Source organism: Oncorhynchus gorbuscha, linkage group LG13, assembly GCF_021184085.1.
Source record: "Oncorhynchus gorbuscha isolate QuinsamMale2020 ecotype Even-year linkage group LG13, OgorEven_v1.0, whole genome shotgun sequence".
NCBI classification, from domain to species: Eukaryota; Metazoa; Chordata; class Actinopteri; order Salmoniformes; family Salmonidae; genus Oncorhynchus; species Oncorhynchus gorbuscha.
This window is the reverse complement of record NC_060185.1, coordinates 96,737,280-96,744,465: the sequence shown is the minus strand read 5'-3', so window position 1 is coordinate 96,744,465 and position 7,186 is coordinate 96,737,280.

The window sequence follows — 7,186 nt, the reverse complement described above, 5'->3', positions numbered from 1 at the left end:
AGCCCAAAACTTTTAGGGAAGATTATGTTCAAGTCATCTTCATCGGTAGTGCTAGTGCGACAGCTGTCACTTTCTTCACAGTGCAGTACCTGTTCCTTGCTCACAAGCCTTACCAGTTCTTGATATTGTAGTATTGTTCTTGATATTTATAAATCGTGGATATAGACTCTGCACGGATATAGACTCTGAGCATGGCATTTGCGGCACAGTCGATAGCGCGCTGGACTTCGGGGTGAGAAAGGTCGAGGGTTCGAGACCTGCTCCCTGGACTCTGTATTCATTACAATATTGTGAACTCTGACCCTCTGCAAACACAACTGACCACTCTATTGACAGCGTCTTAGCCAGCTGTGCCGGGTAATCGACCAATCAACGTGCTTGTATAGAACAACTTGACAACGGTTGTCAGGTGCCGTTTCCATCTGGATCTTGTGGGAAATTTGAAGTCCTTCTATTTTCTCACCTCTCTTGAAATACCAAACAACATCCATCCATTAACACCTCTATGGTGAAATTCTTCGCTGCCCTCCTCCCAGGTCAATACCTGGTCACTGCATTGAGGAAATTAAATCAATGTGAGACGGTAGAAATGGCTTAGGCATGATGCGATTGCTCATTCAAAGCACACAGGAGGAGAGAGAGGGAGAGAGCAGAGAGGGGAGAGAGAGGAGAGCGAGAGAGAGAAAGAGAGAGGGGAGAGAGAAAGCAGAGAGGGGGAGAGGGAGGAGAGCGAGGGAGAGAAAGAGAGAGGGCGAGAGAGGGAGAGAGAGAGAGAGAGAGAGAGAGAGAGAGAGAGAGAGAGAGAGAGAGAGACAGAGAGAGAGACAGAGACAGAGACAGAGACAGAGAGAGAGAGAGAGAGAGAGAGAGAGAGAGAGAGAGAGAGAGAGAGAGAGAGAGAGAGAGAGAGAGAGAGAGAGAGAGAGAGAGAGAGAGAGAGAGAGAGAGAGAGAGAGAAAGACAGAGAGAAGAGAGAGAGAGAGAGAGAGAAGAGAGGGGAGAGAGAGAGAGAGGGAGAGAGAAAGACAGAGAGCGAGAGAGAGAGAGAAAGACAGAGAGAGAGAGAAAGACAGAGAAAGAGAGAGAGGGAGAGAAAGAGAGAGAAAGGAGAGAGAGAAAGGAGAGCAAGAGAGACAAAGAGAGAGAGAGAGAGGGGAGAGAGGGAGAGAGAGAGAGAGAGAGGAGTGCGAGAGAGAGAAAGACAGAGAGAAAGAAGAGAGAGAGAGAGAAAGACAGAGGGGGAGAGAGAGGAGAGAGAAAGACAGAGAGAAAGACAGAGAGAGAGAGAGAGAGAGAGAGAGAGAGAGAGAGAGAGAGAGAGAGAGAGAGAGAGAGAGAGAGAGAGAGAGAGAGAGAGAGAGAGAGAGAGAGAGAGAGAGAAGGAGAGAGAGAGAAAGACAGAGAGGGGAGAGAGAGAGAGAGAGAAAGACAGAGAGCGAGAGAGAAAGACAGAGAAAGAGAGAGAGAAAGAGAGAAAGAGAGGGAGAAAGGGAGAAAGAGAGAGCAAGAGAGAAAGAGAGAGGGAGAGAGAGAGAGAGAGAGAGAGAGAGAGAGAGAGAGAGAGAGAGAGAGAGAGAGAGAGAGAGAGAGAGAGAGAGAGAGAGAGAGAGAGAGAAAGACAGAGAGGGGAGAGAGAGAGGGAGAGAGAAAGACAGAGAGCGAGAGAGAGAGAGAAAGACAGAGAGAGAGAAAGACAGAGAAAGAGAGAGGGAGAGAGAGAGAGAGAGAGGGAGAGAGAGAGAGAAAGGAGACAAGGGAGACAAAGAGAGGGAGAGAGAGGGGAGAGAGAAAGAGAGAGGGAGAGAGAGAGAGAGAGAAAGGAGAGCGAGAGAGAGAAAGAGAGAGGGAGAGAGAGGGGAGAGAGAAAGAGAGAGGGAGAGAGAGAGAGAGAGAGAGAGAGAGGAGAGCAAGAGAGAGAAAGGGAGAGAGAGAAAGACAGAGAGAGAGAGAGAGCAAGAAGGAGAGAGAGAGAGGGAGAGAGAAAGACAGAGAGTGAGAGAGAGAGAAAGACAGAAAGAGAGAGAGAGAGAAAGAGAGAGAGAGAGTGAAAGGAGAGCGAGTGAGAGAAAGAGAGAGGGAGAGAGAGGGGAGAGAGAAAGAGAGAGGGAGAGAGAGGAGAGCAAGAGAGAGAAAGGGAGAGAGAGAAAGAAGGAGAGAGAGAGAGAGAAAGACAGAGAGGGGAGAGAGAGAGGGAGAGAGAAAGACAGAGAGCGAGAGAGAGAGAGAAAGACAGAGAGAGAGAGAAAGACAGAGAGAGCGAGAGAAAGACAGAGAGAGCGAGAGAGAGAGAGAAAGACAGAGAGAGAGAAAGACAGAGAGAGAGAGAGAAAGACAGAGAGAGCGAGTGTGAGAGAGAGAGCAAGAGAGAGAGAGAAAGACAGAGAGAGCGAGAGAGCGAGAGAGAGATTGTGGGGTTAGATAGAGGAAGAGAGAATGAACTGTAACTTAGAAACATTGCATCACCTGATGAATCAGGTGTCTCTTCTCTTCTCTCTCATCACAGCCCAGAAAAAGAAGAGAAGGGTTTGGAGAGGAGAGGGAAGGAGAGAGGGGGAGAGAGGGGGGGGGAGTGAGAGATGGAAGGAGAGAGGGGGAGAGAGGGGTGAGCGAGAGATGGAAGGGGAGAGGGGGGGAGAGAGAGATGGAAGGAGGGTTAAGAGAGAGAGAGACAGAAAAAGAAGAGAAGGGTTTGGAGAGGAGAGGGAAATAGTGAAGGTGAAATGAAAGCTCTTCAAACACAAGACAGGGAAGAGGGAAGGAGAGATTGCTGTCAGTTTGTTATCGTACTGCGCAGTATATTTACCTGGAGACATTGACAAGCTGTGTGCTTTGTTCAGTGAGACGGAACAAAACATCCACATTTAAAGTATTCAGCCTCTGTCTGTGCTGATGTTCTACCCCGCCAATACCAGGTGCCTGCTCTATATTCTACCACCGACCTCCAATAATGAGGAGAGGAGCTGATGCTAGAATTACAACTGATGCAGTGGATAGAGAGAGCTCTGGCGCAGTGGGAGAGAGAGAGATGGAGGGAGAGTTAAGAGAGAGAGAGATGGAGGGAGGTAGAGGAGCGAGGAGAGGGAAGGAGAGGGGGTGGGAATGGAGGGAGGGTTAAGAGAGAGAGAGATGGAGGGAGGTAGAGGAGCGAGGAGAGGGAAGGAGAGATGGAGGGAGGGAGGGTTAAGAGAGAGCGAGAGAGAGAGATGGAGGGTTAGAGAGAGAGAGAGAGATGGAGGGAGGTAGAGGAGCGAGGAGAGGGAATGAGAGAGGGGGAATGGAGGGAGGGTTAAGAGAGAGAGATGGAGGGAGGTAGAGGAGCGAGGAGAGGGAAGGAGAGATGGAGGGAGGGAGGGTTAAGAGAGAGCGAGAGAGAGAGATGGAGGGTTAAGAGAGAGAGAGAGAGATGGAGGGAGGTAGAGGAGCGAGGAGAGGGAATGAGAGAGGGGGGTGGGGGGGTGGAGGGAGGGTTAGAGAGAGAAAGAGATGGAGGGAGGTAGTGGAGCGAGGAGAGGGAAGGAGAGAGGGGGAGAGAGATGGAGGGAGGGAGGGTTAAGAGAGAGCGAGAGAGAGAGATGGAGGGAGGTAGAGGAGAGGGAAGGAGAGAGGGGGAGAGAGATGGAGGGAGGGTTAAGAGAGAGAGATGGAGGGAGGTAGAAGAGCGAGGAGAGGGAAGGAGAGAGGGGGAGAGAGATGGAGGGAGGGTTAAGAGAGAGAGATGGAGGGAGGTAGAGGAGCGAGGAGAGGGAAGGAGAGATGGAGGGAGGGAGGGTGAAGAGAGAGCGATAGAGAGAGATGGAGGGTTAAGAGAGAGAGAGATGGAGGGAGGTAGAGGAGCGAGGAGAGGGAATGAGAGAGGGGGTGGAGGGAGGGTTAAGAGAGAGAAAGAGATGGAGGGAGGTAGTGGAGCGAGGAGAGGGAAGGAGAGAGGGGGAGAGAGATGGAGGGAGGGAGGGTTAAGAGAGAGCGAGAGAGAGATGGAGGGAGGTAGAGGAGAGGGAAGGAGAGAGGGGGAAGAGAGATGGAGGGAGGGTTAAGAGAGAGAGATGGAGGGAGGTAGAAGAGCGAGGAGAGGGAAGGAGAGAGGGGGGAGAGAGATGGAGGGAGGGTTAAGAGAGAGATGGAGGGAGGTAGAAGAGCGAGGAGAGGGAAGGAGAGAGGGGGAGAGAGATGGAGGGAGGGTTAAGAGAGAGAGAGATGGAGGGAGGTAGAGGAGCGTGGAGAGGGAAGGAGGGGTTGTAGGGGTTGTAGGGGTTGTAGAGGTTGTAGGAGTTGTAGGGGGTCGTAAAGGGGGTCGTAGGGGGTTGTAGGGGTTGTAGAGGTTGTAGAGGTTGTAGAGGTTGTAGGGGGTTGTAGGGGATTGTAGGGGGTTGTAGGGGGTTGTAGAGGTTGTAGAGGTTGTAGGGGGTTGTAGGGGGTTGTAGAGGTTGTAGAGGTTGTAGAGGTTGTAGGGGGTTGTAGGGGGTTGTAGAGGTTGTAGAGGTTGGTGACTGTAATGTTTTTTAAACAAGCCGTGACTGTAAAATGAATATTTACTGATTTGCTGAAATTCGGGCTTTACTGTAGGCACCATTCATTATTTTGTCATTGATTTGTTGTTTTGGATCTGCCCCCTCCATTACACTGAAGAGAAGGATGAAGAAGAATAGCAAATACTGTATTAATTTCCTATTGTTTAATTCAGGGGTATGGCGAAGCTAAATTATACATATAGTGTTATTCACATTGTCCTTGTCCTCGGCACCCTGACTGGATGTTACAGTAGCTTGGAGGACTGCTGCTAACCTACTACTGTTACTCTGGCGTTATCTCCTGTAACCTGCTGCAAACCTACTACTGCTTACTCTGGCGTTATCTCCTGTAACCTGCTGCTAACCTACTACTGTTACTCTGGCGTTATCTCCTGTAACCTGCTGCTTCTAACCTACTACTGTTACTCTGGCTTCATCTCCTGTAACCTGCTGCTAACCTGCTGCTGTTACTCTGCTGTTATCTCCTGTAACCTGCTGCTGCTAACCTACTACTGTTACTCTGGCTTCATCTCCTGTAACCTGCTGCTAACCTGCTGCTGTTACTCTGCTGTCATCTCCTGTAACCTCCTACTGTTACTCTGTTGTCATCTCCTGTAACCTCTTACTGTTACTCTGCTGTTATCTCCTGTAACCTGCTGCTAACCTGCTGCTGTTACTCTGCAGTCATCTCCTGTAACCTGCTGCTGCTAACCTACTACTGTTACTCTGCTGTTATCTCCTGTAACCTGCAGCTGTTACTCTGCTGTCATCTCCTGTAACCTCCTACTGTTACTCTGCTGTTATCTCCTGTAACCTCCTACTGTTACTCTGCTGTTATCTCCTGTAACCTGCAGCTGTTACTCTGCTGTCATCTCCTGTAACCTCCTACTGTTACTCTGCTGTCATCTCCTGTAACCTGCTACTGTTACTCTGCTGTTATCTCCTGTAACCTCCTACTGGTACTCTGCTGTTATCTCCTGTATCCTGCTGCTAACCTACTACTGTTACTCTGCTGTTATCTCCTGTAACCTGCTGCTGCTAACCTACTACTGTTATTCTGCTGTTATCTCCTGTAACCTGCTGCTGGGGAATAGTAACAGGGGAGAGGAGGGGGGATGAATGAGCAAACTGTAAACTGGGAATGATTAGGTGGCCATGAAGTATGAAGGCCAGATTGGGAAATGGAGCCAGGACACTGGGGTTAACACCCCTACTCTTACGATAAGCGGCATGAGATCTTTAGTGACCTCAGAGAGTTTAACGTTTACACAGGGCAATGTCCCTATTCACTGCACTGGGGCATTGGGATTTTTCTTTATTGTACTATTTCCTACATTGTAGAATAATAGTGAAGACATCAAAACTATGAAATAACACGTATGGAATCATGTGGTAACCAACATTTTTTTTTTTTACATTTTGTTGTTTTACTAGGCAAGTGTGACTCCCAATCACCGCCGGTTGTGATTCTGCCTGGATTCGAACCAGGGTCCAGGGTCCCACTCTGGAATATATTCTTCAAAGTAGCCACTCGTTGCCTTGGCGACAGCTTTGCACTCTCTTGGCTAATTGTTTTAAAGCTTCCCTCCCCCCCTTCTTCAAGCCTGCCTCAAAATATAACACTGCCCCTTTAAGACAAAAAAAAGCTCTTTCCCCGACTCTCTCTTCAAAGATGTCTAGAAATGTGCATGTGTTGTGTTCTCGTTGGAAGCGACCACTCCTCCACTGCTGACTACAAACTATCTATAACTGAGCTAATAAGTCGCAAAGGATATGAACTAAATGGTCACACGTGGCTACATGCAGCTCTCACTTTGATCTCAAAACAAACTCATCTACTGACGACCGCTCATCCTGTAAACACAGTCCAGTTCTAAGGAATGCCACAGATCCATATATGACAAAGGTATATTTGCTTATATAGGCTTACTGCTGCACTGATTGGCTATGCCGCACAGGTCTGTGTAGTGTACGATTGAGTCAATGCAATAGAATCCTACTCTGATGCGTTGTGTCTACAACAAAATCTCTTGAATAGTTTGTTTTGTTTCGGTAGGTCGGATTAAAAATGGCTAATATTGCATTGATTTGTTCACTCTAGAAAGTTAAATATATTTCAATCTCTCCATCCCTCCATCCCTCCGTCTGTTGATCCCTCCCTCCGTCCATCCCTCCTCTTTTGTTTCCCTCTATAGCTAGACATCATAACCACACAAAGAGAGGGTTTGATGATTCACAGACTCTTTTCTCAGTGTGTGAACACAATGATATGCTGTGATTGTGTTGATTGTGTGACTGCAGGCTTCTCTCTATGGCCTGATATTGCTTCGCCAGCACACGTGCACAGTTTGGAGGGAACATTGCGCATTCACCCTAATTGACAAACAAACCAAAACAAAGGAAAAGTCTTATCATTATTTGCTGATTTCAAAATTGATATTGACTCAATTTGGCAAGAAGGTCTGCTGTACAAATTGATGGAAAAGTGGTGTTGGGGGAATTATATACAAAAATTAATGTACAAGAACAAAAAGTGTGCAGTTAAAAAAGGCAAAAAAAACACAAACATATATATATCAACGAATTGGCGAGGGCATTAGAACAGTCTGTCAGACCTGGGCCCTGACAAATTCCATTGAGAGAGAGAGAGAGAGAGAGAGAGGGAGAGAGAGAGAGAG